Genomic DNA, 20,499 nt, shown 5'->3' with positions numbered 1-20,499 from the left:
GAGTTACTCTGTTTTACAAAGAAAATCCACAAGTGTTAGGCAACATTACCTGCTTTCACGAGCAATGCAATATTAGCGGATATAAACAAGACTTTAGCAACGCAGCCTCACAAAACTGTGACTGGCAAAGTTTAGTGTAATGAATTTTTAGAGCGCGTGGCTCGAAGGCTTCCCAACGCTATAAGTAGACCGCCAAATTAAGGGTGCATATTGTTGGTGTTTTTCTAACTGGAAAAGTAATAAACGGAAAAAATAGGAAAACATTTTAAGAGGTATTGGTAAATTAATACATTTTAGTAGGCAGGACCGTGCAGAATTAAATTGCGCAGTGCCGTTAAGATAAGATGTGTATTTCGAGCATCTAACCTTAATGGAAAAAAGGCATCTACCCGTACAAAATGAAGTATAGCCTTAAGAACCACTGGAAACACGTCTGCCAGTCTCAAAGTGTCTTTTGGATGTTGGCAGAGTGGTACTTCAATTTCGTACTGGAAAACACAGAACCAACATAATTTGAGGTAATTTAGGTTGTATGTATTTATGTACATATTAGCAATCATTGCAAGCTTAGCTGCAGCTAAATAAAGGAAAGAGCCCATGCTGGTAAACTATTTGAGAACATGACGTCAAGTGCTATATTCAACCCTGAGGTTGACACTCATTCTCTAGACTGTAGACAGTCTGGTGGTCTGGGCATGGAATGTGTTCATTTCTAACTGTGTTGGTAGGGTGTGGTTGAGTCTTGATATTTCATAGCTGCATTTCTGTTTGAAATTCATAGTGCACAACTTTATCATAAAAAGTGTAAATGTACCCAGACAGCTACTGTACTTTGACCATTCTATCAGTGTAAGAGAGCACACTGCAAGACAAAGTATAAAAAAATCAGTAAGAAAAAAAAATGCAAACTGGCTACCTGTATTCCTTTATAACACAGCCATTGGTTTATGCCATTTATGATCCTATTTATAGAACTAGGAATTTATTTCACACATTTAGATGGCTAATCTGTATGGCATATGTAGGAAGTTGGCTCTGTATGTGCTATTTCAAAGTAAGGAATAGCATGCACAGAGTCCAAGGGTTCCCCTTAGAGGTAAAATAGTGGTAAAAATAGATAATACTAATGCTCTATTTTGTGGTAGTGTGGTCGAGCAGTAGGCTTATCCAAGGAGTAGTGTTAAGCATTTGTTGTACATACACATAGACAATAAATGAGGTACACACACTCAGAGACAAATCCAGCCAATAGGTTTTGTTATAGAAAAATATCTTTTCTTAGTTTATTTTAAGAACCACAGGTTCAAATTCTACATGTAATAGCTCATTTGAAAGGTATTGCAGGTAAGTACTTTAGGAACTTTAAATCATAAAAATTGCATGTATACTTTTCAAGTTATTGACAAATAGCTGTTTTAAAAGTGGACACTTAGTGCAATTTTCACAGTTCCTAGGGGAGGTAAGTTTTGGTTAGTTTTACCAGGTAAGTAAGACACTTACAGGGTTCAGTTCTTGGTCCAAGGTAGCCCACCGTTGGGGGTTCAGAGCAACCCCAAAGTCACCACACCAGCAGCTCAGGGCCGGTCAGGTGCAGAGTTCAAAGTGGTGCCCAAAACACATAGGCTAGAATGGAGAGAAGGGGGTGCCCCGGTTCCGGTCTGCTTGCAGGTAAGTACCCGCGTCTTCGGAGGGCAGACCAGGGGGGTTTGGTAGGGCACCGGGGGGGACACAAGTCCACACAGAAATTTCACCCTCAGCGGCGCGGGGGCGGCCGGGTGCCGTGTAGAAACAAGCGTTGGGTTCGCAATGTTAGTCAATGAGAGATCTCGGGATCTCTTCAGCGCTGCAGGCAGGCAAGGGGGGGATTCCTCGGGGAAACCTCCACTTGGGCAAGGGAGAGGGACTCCTGGGGGTCACTTCTCCAGTGAAAGTCCGGTCCTTCAGGTCCTGGGGGCTGCGGGTGCAGGGTCTCTCCCAGGTGTCGGGACTTTAGGTTCAAAGAGTCGCGGTCAGGGGAAGCCTCGGGATTCCCTCTGCAGGCGGCGCTGTGGGGGCTCAGGGGGGACAGGTTTTGGTACTCACAGTATCAGAGTAGTCCTGGGGTCCCTCCTGAGGTGTTGGATCGCCACCAGCCGAGTCGGGGTCGCCGGGTGCAGTGTTGCAAGTCTCACGCTTCTTGCGGGGAGCTTGCAGGGTTCTTTAAAGCTGCTGGAAACAAAGTTGCAGCTTTTCTTGGAGCAGGTCCGCTGTCCTCGGGAGTTTCTTGTCTTTTCGAAGCAGGGGCAGTCCTCAGAGGATGTCGAGGTCGCTGGTCCCTTTGGAAGGCGTCGCTGGAGCAGGATCTTTGGAAGGCAGGAGACAGGCCGGTGAGTTTCTGGAGCCAAGGCAGTTGTCGTCTTCTGGTCTTCCGCTGCAGGGGTTTTCAGCTGGGCAGTCCTTCTTCTTGTAGTTGCAGGAATCTAATTTTCTAGGGTTCAGGGTAGCCCTTAAATACTAAATTTAAGGGCGTGTTTAGGTCTGGGGGGTTAGTAGCCAATGGCTACTAGCCCTGAGGGTGGGTACACCCTCTTTGTGCCTCCTCCCAAGGGGAGGGGGTCACAATCCTAACCCTATTGGGGGAATCCTCCATCTGCAAGATGGAGGATCTCTAAAAGTTAGAGTCACCTCAGCTCAGGACACCTTAGGGGCTGTCCTGACTGGCCAGTGACTCCTCCTTGTTATTCTCATTATTTTCTCCGGCCTTGCCGCCAAAAGTGGGGCCTGGCCGGAGGGGGCGGGCAACTCCACTAGCTGGAGTGTCCTGCTGGGTTGGCACAAAGGAGGTGAGCCTTTGAGGCTCACCGCCAGGTGTGACAATTCCTGCCTGGGAGAGGTGTTAGCATCTCCACCCAGTGCAGGCTTTGTTACTGGCCTCAGAGTGACAAAGGCACTCTCCCCATGGGGCCAGCAACATGTCTCGGTTTGTGGCAGGCTGCTAAAACTAGTCAGCCTACACAGATAGTCGGTTAAGTTTCAGGGGGCACCTCTAAGGTGCCCTCTGTGGTGTATTTTACAATAAAATGTACACTGGCATCAGTGTGCATTTATGGTGCTGAGAAGTTTGATACCAAACTTCCCAGTTTTCAGTGTAGCCATTATGGTGCTGTGGAGTTCGTGTTTGACAGACTCCCAGACCATATACTCTTATGGCTACCCTGCACTTACAATGTCTAAGGTTTTGTTTAGACACTGTAGGGGTACCATGCTCATGCACTGGTACCCTCACCTATGGTATAGTGCACCCTGCCTTAGGGCTGTAAGGCCTGCTAGAGGGGTGTCTTACCTATACTGCATAGGCAGTGAGAGGCTGGCATGGCACCCTGAGGGGAGTGCCATGTCGACTTACTCGCTTTGTCCTCACTAGCACACACAAGCTGGCAAGCAGTGTGTCTGTGCTGAGTGAGAGGTCTCCAGGGTGGCATAAGACATGCTGCAGCCCTTAGAGACCTTCCTTGGCATCAGGGCCCTTGGTACTAGAAGTACCAGTTACAAGGGACTTATCTGGATGCCAGGGTCTGCCAATTGTGGATACAAAAGTACAGGTTAGGGAAAGAACACTGGTGCTGGGGCCTGGTTAGCAGGCCTCAGCACACTTTCAATTGTAAACATAGCATCAGCAAAGGCAAAAAGTCAGGGGGCAACCATGCCAAGGAGGCATTTCCTTACACAACCCCCCCCCAAACGAAAGAGGGTGAGACTAACCTTTCCCAAGAGAGTCTTCATTTTCTAAGTGGAAGAACCTGGAAAGGCCATCTGCATTGGCATGGGCAGTCCCAGGTCTGTGTTCCACTATAAAGTCCATTCCCTGTAGGGAGATGGACCACCTCAACAGTTTAGGATTTTCACCTTTCATTTGCATCAGCCATTTGAGAGGTCTGTGGTCAGTTTGAACTAGGAAGTGAGTCCCAAAGAGGTATGGTCTCAGCTTCTTCAAGGACCAAACCACAGCAAAGGCCTCCCTCTCAATGGCACTCCAACGCTGCTCCCTGGGGAGTAACCTCCTGCTAATGAAAGCAACAGGCTGGTCAAGGCCATCATCATTTGTTTGGGACAAAACTGCCCCTATCCCATGTTCAGAGGCATCAGTCTGCACAATGAACTGCTTAGAATAATCTGGAGCTTTTAGAACTGGTGCTGAGCACATTGCCTGTTTCAGGGTGTCAAAGGCCTGTTGGCATTCCACAGTCCAGTTCACTTTCTTGGGCATTTTCTTGGAGGTGAGTTCAGTGAGGGCTGTCACAATGGATCCATATCCCTTCACAAACCTCCTGTAATACCCAGTCAAGCCAAGGAATGCCCTGACTTGAGTCTGGGTTTTTGGAGCTACCCAGTCCAGAATAGTCTGGATCTTGGGTTGGAGTGGCTGAACTTGGCCTCCACCTACAAGGTGGCCCAAGTAAACCACAGTTCCCTGCCCTATCTGGCATTTGGATGCCTTGATAGAGAGGCCTGCAGATTGCAGAGCCTTCAAAACCTTCCTCAGGTGGACCAGGTGATCCTGCCAGGTGGAGCTAAAGACAGCAATATCATCAAGATAAGCTGTGCTAAAGGACTCCAAGCCAGCAAGGACTTGATTCACCAACCTTTGGAAGGTGGCAGGGGCATTCTTTAAACCAAAGGGCATAACAGTAAACTGATAATGCCCATCAGGTGTGGAGAATGCTGTCTTTTCTTTTGCTCCAGGTGCCATTTTTATTTGCCAGTACCCTGCTGTCAAGTCAAAGGTACTTAGAAATTTGGCAGCACCTAATTTATCTATGAGCTCATCAGCTCTTGGAATTGGATGAGCATCTGTCTTGGTGACAGAATTGAGCCCTCTGTAGTCCACACAAAACCTCATCTCTTTCTTTCCATCTTTGGTGTGAGGTTTGGGGACTAAGACCACTGGGCTAGCCCAGGGGCTGTCAGAGCGCTCAATTACTCCCAATTCCAGCATCTTGTGGACTTCCACCTTGATGCTTTCCTTAACATGGTCAGATTGTCTAAAGATTTTGTTCTTGACAGGCATGCTGTCTCCTGTGTCCACATCATGGGTACACAGGTGTGTCTGACCAGGGGTTAAGGAGAAGAGTTCAGGAAACTGTTGTAGGACTCTCCTACAATCAGCTTGCTGTTGGCCAGAGAGGGTGTCTGAGTAGATCACTCCATCTACTGTGCCATCTTTTGGGTCTGATGACAGAAGATCAGGGAGAGGTTCACTCTCTGCCTCCTGATCCTCATCTGTTACCATCAACAGATTGACATCAGCCCTGTCGTGGAAGAGCTTAAGGCGGTTTACATGGATCACCCTCTTGGGGCTCCTGCTTGTGCCCAGGTCCACCAGGTAGGTGACCTGACTCTTCCTTTCTAGTACTGGGTAAGGGCCACTCCATTTGTCCTGGAGTGCCCTGGGAGCCACAGGCTCCAGAACCCAGACTTTCTGCCCTGGTTGGAACTCAACCAGTGCAGCCTTTTGGTCATACCAAAACTTCTGGAGCTGTTGGCTGGCCTCAAGGTTTTTGGTTGCCTTTTCCATGTACTCTGCCATTCTAGAGCGAAGGCCAAGTACATAGTCCACTATGTCCTGTTTAGGCTCATGGAGAGGTCTCTCCCAGCCTTCTTTAACAAGGGCAAGTGGTCCCCTTACAGGATGACCAAACAGAAGTTCAAAGGGTGAGAATCCTACTCCCTTCTGTGGCACCTCTCTGTAAGCGAAAAGCAGACATGGCAAGAGGACACCCCATCTCCTTTTGAGTTTTTCTGGGAGCTCCATGATCATGCCTTTTAATGTCTTGTTGAATCTCTCAACCAAGCCATTAGTCTGTGGATGGTATGGTGTAGTGAATTTATAAGTCACTCCACACTCATTCCACATGTGCTTTAGGTATGCTGACATGAAGTTGGTACCTCTGTCAGACACCACCTCCTTAGGGAAACCCACTCTGGTAAAGATACCAATGAGGGCCTTGGCTACTGCAGGGGCAGTAGTCGACCTAAGGGGAATAGCTTCAGGATACCTGGTAGCATGATCCACTACTACCAGGATATACATATTTCCTGAGGCTGTGGGAGGTTCTAGTGGACCAACTATGTCCACACCCACTCTTTCAAAGGGCACCCCCACCACTGGAAGTGGAATGAGGGGGGCCTTTGGATGCCCACCTGTCTTACCACTGGCTTGACAGGTGGGGCAGGAGAGGCAAAACTCCTTAACCATGTTGGACATATTGGGCCAGTAGAAGTGGTTGACTAACCTCTCCCACGTCTTGGTTTGTCCCAAATGTCCAGCAAGGGGAATGTCATGGGCCAATGTTAGGATGAACTTCCTGAACAGCTGAGGCACTACCACTCTCCTAGTGGCACCAGGTTTGGGGTCTCTGGCCTCAGTGTACAGGAGTCCATCTTCCCAATAGACCCTATGCGTTCCATTTTTCTTGCCTTTGGACTCTTCGGCAGCTTGCTGCCTAAGGCCTTCAAGAGAGGGACAGGTTTCTTGTCCCTTACACAGCTCCTCCCTTGAGGGTCCCCCTGGGCCTAAGAGCTCAACCTGATAAGGTTCAAGCTCCAAAGGCTCAGTTCCCTCAGAGGGCAGAACTTCTTCCTGAGAAGAGAGGTTCCCTTTCTTTTGCTGTGTTGCAGTTGGTTTCCCAACTGACTTTCCTGTTCTCTTGGTAGGCTGGGCCATTCTTCCAGACTCCAGCTCTACTTGTTCACCCTGTGCCTTGCACTGTGCTCTTGTTTTCACACACACCAGTCCAGGGATACCCAGCATTGCTGCATGGGTTTTTAGCTCTACCTCAGCCCATGCTGAGGACTCCAGGTCATTTCCAAGCAGACAGTCCACTGGGATATTTGAGGAGACCACCACCTGTTTCAGGCCATTGACCCCTCCCCATTCTAAAGTAACCATTGCCATGGGATGTACTTTTCTCTGATTGTCAGCGTTGGTGACTGTGTAAGTTTTTCCAGTCAGGTATTGGCCAGGGGAAACCAGTTTCTCTGTCACCATGGTGACACTGGCACCTGTATCCCTCAGGCCCTCTATTCTAGTCCCATTAATTAAGAGTTGCTGTCTGTATTTTTGCATGTTAGGCGGCCAGACAGCTAGTGTGGCTAAATCCACCCCACCCTCAGAAACTAGAGTAGCTTCAGTGTGGACCCTGATTTGCTCTGGGCACACTGTTGATCCCACTTGGAGACTAGCCATACCAGTGTTACCTGGATGGGAGTTTGGAGTGGAACCTTTCTTGGGACAGGCCTTGTCTCCAGTTTGGTGTCCATGCTGTTTACAGCTATGACACCAGGCCTTTTTGGGATCAAAGTTTTTACCCTTGTACCCATTGTTTTGTGAAGAGGCTCTGGGCCCACCCTCCTGTGCAGGTTTTTGGGGGCCTGTAGAAGACTCTTTACTATTTTTAGTTTTGGTTGTCTCATCACTCTTCCCCTGGGGAGTCTTTGTGACCCCTTTCTTTTGGTCACCCCCTGTTGAAGTCTTGGACACCCTTGTCTTGACCCAATGGTCCGCCTTCTTTCCCAATTCTTGGGGAGAAATTGGTCCTAGGTCTACCAGATGCTGATGCAGTTTATCATTGAAACAATTACTTAACAGGTGTTCTTTCACAAATAAATTGTACAGCCCATCATAATTACTTACACCACTGCCTTGAATCCAACCATCTAGTGTTTTCACTGAGTAGTCAACAAAGTCAACCCAGGTCTGGCTCGAGGATTTTTGAGCCCCCCTGAACCTAATCCTGTACTCCTCAGTGGAGAATCCAAAGCCCTCAATCAGGGTACCCTTCATGAGGTCATAAGATTCTGCATCTGGTCCAGAGAGTGTGAGGAGTCTATCCCTACACTTTCCTGTGAACATTTCCCAAAGGAGAGCACCCCAGTGAGATCTGTTCACTTTTCTGGTTACACAAGCCCTCTCAAAAGCTGTGAACCATTTGGTGATGTCATCACCATCTTCATATTTAGTTACAATCCCTTTAGGGATTTTCAACATGTCAGGAGAATCTCTGACCCTATTTATGTTGCTGCCACCATTGATGGGTCCTAGGCCCATCTCTTGTCTTTCCCTCTCTATGGCTAGGATCTGTCTTTCCAAAGCCAACCTTTTGGCCATCCTGGCTAACTGGATGTCCTCTTCACTGGGGCTATCCTCAGTGATTTCAGAGGTGTTGGTCTCTCCTGTGAGGGAACCAGCATCTCTGACTATTATTTTTGGAGTCAGGGTTTGAGGGACCCTGTTCTCCTTAGATAGGACTGGTAGGGGGGAATTGTCCTCCAAGTCACTATCCTCTTCCTCTGAGTTGCCACCCTCCGAGGGGTTGGCCTTTTCAAACTCTGCCAAAAGCTCCTGGAGCTGTATTTTGGTAGGTTTGGGGCCCATTGTTATTTTCTTTATTTTACAGAGTGACCTTAGCTCCCTCATCTTAAGATGGAGGTAAGGTGTGGTGTCGAGTTCCACCACAGTCACATCTGTGCTAGACATTTTGCTTCTAAAAGTTGGAATACTTTTTAAGAATCTACAACTGGTTCTAGAATCTAATTCAAACTTTTACAAACTTTTAAACTCTAAAAGAAATGCTAAACAGGGACTTAACACCCAAGGCCCTAGCAGGACTTTTAAGAATTTAGAAAACTTTTCAAATTGCAAAAATCAATTTCTAATGACAATTTTGGAATTTGTCGTGTGATCAGGTATTGGCTGAGTAGTCCAGCAAATGCAAAGTCTTGTACCCCACCGCTGATCCACCAATGTAGGAAGTTGGCTCTGTATGTGCTATTTCAAAGTAAGGAATAGCATGCACAGAGTCCAAGGGTTCCCCTTAGAGGTAAAATAGTGGTAAAAATAGATAATACTAATGCTCTATTTTGTGGTAGTGTGGTCGAGCAGTAGGCTTATCCAAGGAGTAGTGTTAAGCATTTGTTGTACATACACATAGACAATAAATGAGGTACACACACTCAGAGACAAATCCAGCCAATAGGTTTTGTTATAGAAAAATATCTTTTCTTAGTTTATTTTAAGAACCACAGGTTCAAATTCTACATGTAATAGCTCATTTGAAAGGTATTGCAGGTAAGTACTTTAGGAACTTTAAATCATAAAAATTGCATGTATACTTTTCAAGTTATTGACAAATAGCTGTTTTAAAAGTGGACACTTAGTGCAATTTTCACAGTTCCTAGGGGAGGTAAGTTTTGGTTAGTTTTACCAGGTAAGTAAGACACTTACAGGGTTCAGTTCTTGGTCCAAGGTAGCCCACCGTTGGGGGTTCAGAGCAACCCCAAAGTCACCACACCAGCAGCTCAGGGCCGGTCAGGTGCAGAGTTCAAAGTGGTGCCCAAAACACATAGGCTAGAATGGAGAGAAGGGGGTGCCCCGGTTCCGGTCTGCTTGCAGGTAAGTACCCGCGTCTTCGGAGGGCAGACCAGGGGGGTTTGGTAGGGCACCGGGGGGGACACAAGTCCACACAGAAATTTCACCCTCAGCGGCGCGGGGGCGGCCGGGTGCCGTGTAGAAACAAGCGTCGGGTTCGCAATGTTAGTCAATGAGAGATCTCGGGATCTCTTCAGCGCTGCAGGCAGGCAAGGGGGGGGATTCCTCGGGGAAACCTCCACTTGGGCAAGGGAGAGGGACTCCTGGGGGTCACTTCTCCAGTGAAAGTCCGGTCCTTCAGGTCCTGGGGGCTGCGGGTGCAGGGTCTCTCCCAGGTGTCGGGACTTTAGGTTCAAAGAGTCGCGGTCAGGGGAAGCCTCGGGATTCCCTCTGCAGGCGGCGCTGTGGGGGCTCAGGGGGGACAGGTTTTGGTACTCACAGTATCAGAGTAGTCCTGGGGTCCCTCCTGAGGTGTTGGATCGCCACCAGCCGAGTCGGGGTCGCCGGGTGCAGTGTTGCAAGTCTCACGCTTCTTGCGGGGAGCTTGCAGGGTTCTTTAAAGCTGCTGGAAACAAAGTTACAGCTTTTCTTGGAGCAGGTCCGCTGTCCTCGGGAGTTTCTTGTCTTTTCGAAGCAGGGGCAGTCCTCAGAGGATGTCGAGGTCGCTGGTCCCTTTGGAAGGCGTCGCTGGAGCAGGATCTTTGGAAGGCAGGAGACAGGCCGGTGAGTTTCTGGAGCCAAGGCAGTTGTCGTCTTCTGGTCTTCCGCTGCAGGGGTTTTCAGCTGGGCAGTCCTTCTTCTTGTAGTTGCAGGAATCTAATTTTCTAGGGTTCAGGGTAGCCCTTAAATACTAAATTTAAGGGCGTGTTTAGGTCTGGGGGGTTAGTAGCCAATGGCTACTAGCCCTGAGGGTGGGTACACCCTCTTTGTGCCTCCTCCCAAGGGGAGGGGGTCACAATCCTAACCCTATTGGGGGAATCCTCCATCTGCAAGATGGAGGATCTCTAAAAGTTAGAGTCACCTCAGCTCAGGACACCTTAGGGGCTGTCCTGACTGGCCAGTGACTCCTCCTTGTTATTCTCATTATTTTCTCCGGCCTTGCCGCCAAAAGTGGGGCCTGGCCGGAGGGGGCGGGCAACTCCACTAGCTGGAGTGTCCTGCTGGGTTGGCACAAAGGAGGTGAGCCTTTGAGGCTCACCGCCAGGTGTGACAATTCCTGCCTGGGAGAGGTGTTAGCATCTCCACCCAGTGCAGGCTTTGTTACTGGCCTCAGAGTGACAAAGGCACTCTCCCCATGGGGCCAGCAACATGTCTCGGTTTGTGGCAGGCTGCTAAAACTAGTCAGCCTACACAGATAGTCGGTTAAGTTTCAGGGGGCACCTCTAAGGTGCCCTCTGTGGTGTATTTTACAATAAAATGTACACTGGCATCAGTGTGCATTTATGGTGCTGAGAAGTTTGATACCAAACTTCCCAGTTTTCAGTGTAGCCATTATGGTGCTGTGGAGTTCGTGTTTGACAGACTCCCAGACCATATACTCTTATGGCTACCCTGCACTTACAATGTCTAAGGTTTTGTTTAGACACTGTAGGGGTACCATGCTCATGCACTGGTACCCTCACCTATGGTATAGTGCACCCTGCCTTAGGGCTGTAAGGCCTGCTAGAGGGGTGTCTTACCTATACTGCATAGGCAGTGAGAGGCTGGCATGGCACCCTGAGGGGAGTGCCATGTCGACTTACTCGCTTTGTCCTCACTAGCACACACAAGCTGGCAAGCAGTGTGTCTGTGCTGAGTGAGAGGTCTCCAGGGTGGCATAAGACATGCTGCAGCCCTTAGAGACCTTCCTTGGCATCAGGGCCCTTGGTACTAGAAGTACCAGTTACAAGGGACTTATCTGGATGCCAGGGTCTGCCAATTGTGGATACAAAAGTACAGGTTAGGGAAAGAACACTGGTGCTGGGGCCTGGTTAGCAGGCCTCAGCACACTTTCAATTGTAAACATAGCATCAGCAAAGGCAAAAAGTCAGGGGGCAACCATGCCAAGGAGGCATTTCCTTACAGCATACTTGTCCCTGAATGAAAATGTAGAGTCTCAAAAGGCCTAATTAAATGGTTTAAATGTATTCTCCATTTCAGGCAAGGCCACTTCATTGCCTTTTACATACAAAACCGCGATGTAACAAGATATCCGACATAGGTTTTGGGTCGAAGACGCATGTTCGCAAAGACTACAAGGCCACAGCAGCCACACCACGAATAACGTGAATAAATCGCAGCGCTACAAACTATTCCCACGGTGGACTCCAGTGCTGCAGGTTGGCATCTGTAGCACGCTGAACTCACCACATATAAAGTTTTGCAAAGTAAACAATTCCTACCCGAATTCTCAATACCAGATGGCTCATCTGGTGGGCTCCTATATATTATAACAGCTTCTACTTACAAGGTAAAGCGTTCTAAAGTTGTGTTTGTCGTCAAGTCTTTAAACCCACAACGGCCTTTAACGTCTAATAAACCAACCTTTCCTTCGAATTTTAGGCACTTTATTGCAGTCCGTGCTGGTAAGCATCTAGTTCTGTTTTTGCTGCACTCAAATACAACTACTCCACCCTTTAACTGGTGAGGGCAGCACCGAGAGCTACAACATTTTAGTTCAGCAGAATTCATTTGCCTATTGTCCATAGCAATTTTTCAAGTTTAGTGTCAAAGTGAAATTACACATCTGTATAACATGAATATATAATAGGAATGATACAAAACATAAGTAAAACTCACTCCACCACTTACATTTTTACAGTACCCTCCACCATAGCCAACATGTAAATAACCACTTTCTTCACTCTGCTATAATGAACTACCCTCAATATGTGGCCTCACTTTATCAACCCTCGAGAACCTTAAGACCAGCCAATACATCACAGCTTATTCATCACAAATCCAAAAGACTGAAACATTGAGGAAGGTGCTTGGAGTTCTTGGCACAATGTATATAGAGCGATCCTAGCCCTTTAAGAAACCAAGTCAACTAACTCCTGTTTAGAAAAGAACTTCAGATTTTGCTACTGAGAGACACTCAATATTACCTTATAGCTCGCTGTAGTGGAATATACCAGCCATTAAAGGCCGCCTCCAGCATTAAAAGCAGAGCCGGAGGCAAGGATCTTTAACAAGGGAGCGGGCTTTAATGGCTGGTATAGCCACTATGGCAGGCTACAAGGCTATTAGCACATCCCAATTCCTAGAGGGCAGCATGTTCTAATTACTAAAAAAACAGATCATGGAGCCCGACAGGGTTAAAATCCCCTCGGGCTCAGTGAGGTCTTTGTTCATAGAAACAACTGAACAAAAATATTGGATTGTAGGAGCTCTGGGCTTCTATCAGCCATTAGAAGCCCAGAGCACTCAATTGTCTTTAATGGAGCTCCCAACATTCCAATGTTCTGATAATCCTCGTTTTAGGCCATGTCTGAGCAATAGTTTCCTCCACGTTCTTTCCCCCGATACTCTAACTTATCCCCTAATATTCACACTAATCCTCTTCGGTCCTATTTCCTTTCATCTTCCTTTACTTCTATTTCTGTAAACCATGTTACTTCTCACACATGTAAATGATTTATAAAACCCTCTAATTAAACACATAAATAAATGAATATAGCTATTTCCAATGTGTTTTATAGAACTATTTAGAATCAGTCCCCATGGGTCTCTTGCTCTTCTTAAGGTCTTTTGCACCCTAGAGAAAAATAGGAGGTACGAGTTTTGTCTGCACCATTACTATAGTAAGTGTTATTCATGTTAAAGGTGTGAACAGCCTTTACAATGTATATTGTTTCTCTCTTTTCTACTTTCTGTATAAATGTACACGCCTGTCAAAGTTTTAGTTGTAAGTTGTAAAAATTAGTTTCCAACAGACACACATCCCGCTTTTTGGATGCATAAATCTATCACAGTCTAAAATTTTAGAAAATGACTTCAACACAAAGATAATTGAGGAGACCATTTGGTAGAGATAAACTGAATCCTCATCAATTCTAAGAACAATCGAAGGTACAGCTGATATTGTTCGTTTTAATCTGGGCTAAAGAGTTGAGGGATTAACATGGGGCAAAAGCAATGGGTATGGAAGCAGGCCGGTCAGCGAAGCTGACCAGTTGGAGACCCACACGTTACGCCTCCCTAGGGCGGAGACAGTAAGTGGCAAGTCCACGAAAAGATACGTGCATGGTTGGATGCGGGTTTCAAAGCCACCAATCAGGAGTGCAGTCCTGCGGCAGGAGCAGGGGGAGCATGAATGGCATCCTCCCATACAATAGTTACCCCCAGTTTTGTCCCTACCACCCACACCATAGGAATGGGGGGGTCACAGAGGGAGCTGGGCAGGGCAAGTGCAGACAGATGGGTGGTCAGAAGCACATTAGCCGAATAAGGAGGCCTGCTCCAAAAGTGTCCTTGGGATGCCTCATGGCAGGGACACTGGGGAAGCAGTTGTCAAATACAAACAATAATAATGGAGCACTCAAAATTGTCTTTCAAATCATTTTTATAGTACTTAATGAAACCATCGAGAAAATTATTCAATTAACTCATAAGTAAGGAGAGAAGAAAAACAAAAAATATGAAAATATAGATTCATATGAGTGTCTACATTTGTTTGGTCATTATTATCTTTAATAATTATGTATTTATCTATTAAAAAAGTAACACATGACTTATCAAATCTAAACTAAATATAGTCCCATGAAACCAACAATTTACTCTCCTTTAAAGATAGACAAAAAGGGCCAAGGTCCATTCATAAAGAGTTTAATTAAACAACGGAACTCATAATGTCCAATCTTTGTAAATCATCGGCCATTCAAAATAAGATCAGTTCATATCATTTTGTTCAAATATGCAGTCTTTATAGCTCTTCAATTGCCGAGGACAAGCTTCAGTCCATGAGATGTTTCAGCCGACATGTGTTTCGTCCCAAATCCGCAGATCGCACATGAGAGAGACTGCTTTTGAGGCACAGTACAAGTCGGGACTCAGAGAGATGGATCTGAAGTCTGAATCTTGAAGTTTTTTTAGGAACAAAACATAAGCCTTGATAAAGGTCTGGATTTGGGACGAAACACGTGTCGAATGAAGCTTGTCCTCAGCAATTGAAGACATCATACACTCATTCGCTCTAATGATCAATCTTAAAGGAGTATCAAAAATATTTAATACCATATACAATTAAAATAAAAAACACAATCTTTAAAAAAAAAAAAATATATTAAAAGGCCCCTACATTCTCTGGCTTAAAAAGAATGGGAGTCAATTCACTTGTGCACCCAATTTCTCATCAATTCTCAGCCAGTTCCAAAGAGTCCTGCAATCCAGCTTGTATTGACGTGTTTCAGTGGTCTTTCACAATTCTTTCACCACCTTCCTCAGGATGATTTTATATACTCCCAACACATTCACTTCATGTCTGTACAAGAATAAGAAATGACCAAATAAAATAAACAGCTTCCAAAATCCTACAGCTCCCATTACTAAAGAAGCCCTCTTAAAAGGTTAAAATTGTCACCTATATCCTCCCCAATTCCACCGGGCCGTAGTTAAAATAAAAATGACCCATTGGGATACCTCCCTTATTCCTTTATAAAAACATCACATAAAAACACCCAATGTGAGCAATCAATCGAGTCACTGCCAGCTCAAATAAAATCAAACAAACATTTTAGTCATCATTAATCAGCCACAACACTCACCTGCATCCAAATTGAGTCAGGTAAGCAGAAAGCATTAAAAAAAAAAAACAACTAATAATCATCAAATCTCATCCCCATCCAGAGAGTGTTTCTTACTTCACTGTTATCCAAACACAGGTCACTTCTATTTGGGCAGAACAAATTAAGAGGCAATAAGAATCTTATCCAGGGGCTCCAACAGTCCTAAAGGTCCCCAATGTCTATTTCCCCCCCATGGTTCACCATCCACATGCAGGGTCCAATCTCTAAACCCACATCATAATATTTGTGAATAAGGTTAACATCAGAGTGCTCAGGGAAACCATCTAACCCAAGACCATCACCAAGTATTGTCCCAGTCTCTTACTGTGTATTCCACTATTTCCTCAAATTCATAGGAATTCAACCGAACTGGCATTGCTGTGTGTTCCCTCTACAAACAGGCATTGTCAAAGCCAGAAGAAGTGACTTACAACTGAAAGTATTACTATAAAGAGGGACTTTGGCACCACCAACATGTTGGTAGACAGGAGCATCTGTTTTGAGTGGGCAGAATATGTGAGTTCCACAGAAAACGCGTATCCCTGCCACTAAGGTGTAATTGTGTTTATCTAGATTCCCAAGCCAGCAGCATGGATGCCTGAACTTGAGTTTTAAGGGGCATGCATGACATTATGATGCTGTTAAAGTGTCTTACATAACTGGACAATTTACAGAGTCTATTTCTCTAGGACAGAAGTACAGATGGGAGAAGGACAGTCAATATATTGCAGTCCTAACACTCTGATTCTATCATTAACTTTAGACTTGAGTGCAATTAGAATGTGCATGCTACCTAGGCTCGACCTGTCTCTCAACATGTTGTAATCTACATCTGGGGCTCGCACTACGCCAATCACTTTCATTCGTCCTTGGCCTGCCTTTGAAAAATCCCTTGATTTCGTAGGTAAATGCTTTATGTTTGTCCTGTCTTGAGGCTGCTTTGTTACCGCCTTGGAGACTGACCGTTACATGGATTATTGCACGATTAGCCGCATAGCTTATTGTGGCACACTATTTTCTTTTGCCTCGCGTCTCGCTGCATGGTCGTATGTTTCTTCCTCATTTTGGGCATACTGCTGTTTCTTTGTGGCGTCTGTGCACAAAGGCTGCAAGCTGGGGGGGGGGGGGGGTCCTTTTTATTATTATATATATATATATATATATATATATATATTTTTTTTTTTTTTTTAAAGGTTCATATAGCATGAACTTGATCGAAGGAGCACGTTACATGACTACCACTTAACAAGTTTAGCAGTTGAAAAATATACAAACTGGAGCACATAGAACACAAAAACCCACAAATCCTCAACGCAGCTCTCCCAGCACAGCGGGAGAACCAATACTACAATATTCACTACACTCTAGAAACTCACTCCATAAGGCTTTGTGGGGTATTCCTTTTTCTAAATATTTTTTCCCATAAGTTACCATGTGGTGGTCCTACAACAATGGGACCATCACCAAGCTGTTCAGCACAACATACTCTGCCTATGTCATCTCTGGGACCCCCACGCCACAGTGGAGCAGCACCAAAATAGCAACCTCTCACACCATTCAATTTCTTCTAAAATTCTCTCATAGCTGGAACTTTTGTTTTATAGTTAGGAGTAGTTTGTGTTTTAAGGGTCTTGTTTGTAATAGTATTGCATTAGGACTGCTAGGCCTAAAAACGTTTAAGGCATTACGCTCTAGGGACTACATATATGGTTACACTGCATTACTTTCGGCCATTCCATTTTCACGTCATTAGGCCCTTTAGGGGCTGACTATATTGTTACATGACCATGTTTCTTATGAATGCTGTTTTTATAATGGTGTCCTCTAGGGGCTGTTCTGAGCATTACAGTCAAGATACTACAATATTTGCTGCACTCGGAAAATCACGACAATGCTTTGCAGGGCATTTTTTTTTACATAACATTTTTTGCACATAACACACTGTGTAATGGTCCTAGGACAATGGGATCACCGTCAAAATATTCAACACAGCACAGTCTTTCTATTTAAGCCATATCTGGGTCCCCCTCACCCTTTGTTTGGGGGGGGGGGGGGCAAAATAGTAACCTCTCCCACCAATCAATGTCTTGTTAAGCTCTCTCATGGCTAGAACTTTTGTTTTACAGCTGGGAGTAGTTAGTGTTTTAAGGGCCTAACTTGTAATAGTAATGCAGTAGGTCTGCTAGGCCTGAAAACATGTAAGGCATTATGCCCTCTGTGGGCTACATATGGTTACACAGCATTACTTCTGCCATTCTGTTTTCATGGCCTTATGCCCTCTAGGGGCAGACAATATGGTTACAGTGGCTCTTTCTTACAAATGTTATTTTAATTAAGGTGTCCTCTAGGGGCCATTCTCAGCATTATAGTCAAGATACTACAATATTCACTGCACTCAGAAACTCTCCTCATAATGCTTTGCGGCGCATTCCTTTTACAGAACATTCTTGCCATAACACACCACACAACGTGCTCTTTCTGCCTAGGTCATCCCTGGGTCCCCACACACTACCTTGGGGGGGGTACCCCAAAATAACAATTAAAAAGTATAATCAATAATGACAATGTTTTCAGTTTTTTGATGCAGATATAGGAAGAAGGTAAAAAGAAGTGCTTTTGTTATATGAGGGGCCAGTCGAATAATGAAGCAGAGAGGACCAAATTATGCGGCAGGGTTGACCAATTTATATGGCAAGAAAAGTCCAGTTATGCTTTTACAACACCAATAGGTCTAACTAAAGCCATTGCAAGACCTACTGCATTGTAAAAACTTGTTCTGCTTCCGGTTCATCCTCCCCTTCACCTTACAAGCACCACCCCCAGCCTTGCTGCTCCTCCCCGCCCTGGTCACCCATTCTCACCTCCACTGCGCGCCTTTCTCCGGCTCCTGTCTGCACTGAGGGACTTAGTCTTTGTGCCTCTGTTGACCTCTAACCCCTTTGGAAAAGCGTGAGGCGCTGCTGCCCTAAAACAATGGAAGCCAGACAAGTCGTACCACAAGATCTTTATTTTACCCTGAAACGTCATCCTCTGCTATTAAAGAAATACGATAATGTGCAGCCGAATCAGCCACTTGAGTGGCACCTGCAGCGGCAGCTCTCGTTTCTGTACTCGTCTTGTGCTAAGTTGCAGTCAGTCGCGTTATGACTCACTGAAGACAAGAGCCTTCCTTATCACCAGGGGCAAGCTCAGCACGCTGGGGGACCACCCGTGCCCGTTTCGTCTTTCAGTTCATTTGTATTTGCTACAACCATGAGAAGTTGAGGGAGGTTTTGAAAAAAACACAGACCCACAAGGCAGCAGGTTATCAGGTTGGCCAATGTACCCACTGCCGAGCAACAAAATGAGCAGAGCATTCTTTCACGTGAGGTGGCAGAGGTCAGTTGTGCGACCTTCAAGTCGCGGCACTCTGCTACTGGCACATGTCCCGCTTGCGTAAATGTCTTCCTTTATCTCTTCTTTTTGCAAAAACAGACTTTTTAAGCGACACTGTAGCAGGGTTGAATTGCATACGCATGTCTGTATTGCAGGTTATCGTACAAGTGCAGTCTGAAGGACAGGATGCTTCATGGCACAGTGTGAGCTTATCGGCTGTGGGAGCGTGGTGCAGCGAGGCAGCTCTTTATTCATTTAAGTAACCAGAAAATTGTAATATCCCCACATCTAGTCACACCGAGCAAACAAGCAATTAAATCTGCCTTCCTGGGAAGAGTTTCTTTCACCATTTCATCTCACTCCCATCCATGTATCCAGCCATTCACTCTTCCATCTATTCATCCATGCCTCCGTTCATCCCTGCACCTATCCATTCACTCCTTTCGCCAACCAACAGCACCTTTTTCATCCATCCTTTTATATGTAAACATTCGACCTATCAACCTATCAATATTAGTTTCAATCAGTCTCCTTTCACCAATCTATCCATTTGTTCTCTATCCATCCATGTATCCATTCACCAATTTACTTGTCAATATTTCCACTCTCCCATCCTGTCTCCTACCTTTGTCTTATTTGTTTTCATATTTTCTTATATTTTCTTCCTTCCTGTGACCTTATTTCTCCTGAAATTCTTGGGTTTCGCTTTTCTCTACCCATCTTTCTCTCATTTACTTTTTTTTTTTTTAAAATAGGTCGAGCGCAACTGATTTGCCCCGTTGCAAGTATTGTGGGCTTTTAACCACACCCACCACTTTTACTTTTTCGTGGGCTTACCTTTCAAAAATCACTTGATGTCATTGGTAAATGCTTTACGTTTGTCCCTCCTTGGGGCATTTTTGTTACTGCCTTGCAGACTGCCACTTACATGGATAATTGCCCATACTTTTTTTTTGACTGCGAGCTAACTTTTTTTTTCTTTTGTGTCTCGCCTTCATGCTCATGGCACTTTAAAAAACTGCTCACTTTTGCCAAGTGTCTTACTTCTCTATTCAATGTCAACTGCTTCTTTTCATTTTATGTGCAAGAAAAGTTCATTTAGGCATTTACAACGCCAATAGCTCCAACTAGAGCAAATGTGAGACCCATTACATTGCAAATGCTCGTTTCCATTTGTACTATTTATTTCCATTTCCTTGTTTCCTTCACTGTGCATGTCCGTCCACGAACCACAAACCCTCTGGACTATTTATCAGCAGTCTGTCTGCAGACAGAAGACACTCAGAAACAATCAATTAACTGGGCCCAGTGCCAGACCCCGCATAAGCTATTAGAGTGGACGTCTCCTACACCAGTGGTTCCCAACCTTTTAACTTCTGTGGACCCCCACTTTATCATTACTGGAACCTGGGGACCCCCACTGAATCATTATTCGAATCCGGGACCCCCGCCACCCCCTTTGAGTCATTACTGAAAGCTGGGAATGTAATCTGTTAATTTTATTTATTTTTCTAAGCAGTCGTGGAACCCCTGAGGAGGCTTCGTGGACCCCCAGGGGTGTTGAGACCACAGGTTGGGAACCACTGTCCTACACCACCGTCTCCACTGCATTTGGTTAGTTTGAAAGCCAATGATGCAAAGAGTAGCAAAGAGGGGAAAGGTCTGAAAGAAAAACGGTCTCCTCTGTGCGATTTTGCATCCAACAGCAGAACTAAGGCTTACAAAAGGGTTTCTAAAATTGCTCGACTCAGATAAGAAAAAGAAAATCTGTTTGAAGAATACCATCAGAATGCGAAACTGCTTACATCTGCACAGGTTTTTCATGTTTATAACCCTTGAAACAGGCATACACTTTCAATGCCATTATTTAACAGCTGTCAATCTACAATTATCCTTCGAGGCTGCCTCCCTCTAAGCTTGAATCACACAAAACAAGGACAAACAACTTAAAGT

General features: G+C 45.5%; 1 protein-coding gene across 2 annotated transcripts in view; it reads right to left on the bottom strand.

Moving 5' to 3' along the window:
- SLC7A1 (solute carrier family 7 member 1) overlaps positions 1-20,499 on the bottom strand; it is a 393,527-nt gene that overhangs the window by 205,344 nt on the left and 167,684 nt on the right. The window lies entirely within an intron of this gene.

This window comes from Pleurodeles waltl, chromosome 8, assembly GCF_031143425.1.
Source record: "Pleurodeles waltl isolate 20211129_DDA chromosome 8, aPleWal1.hap1.20221129, whole genome shotgun sequence".
NCBI lineage: Eukaryota > Metazoa > Chordata > Amphibia > Caudata > Salamandridae > Pleurodeles > Pleurodeles waltl.
The sequence above is the reverse complement of the archived record's forward strand: the minus strand, read 5'-3'. Positions and strand labels throughout refer to the sequence as shown.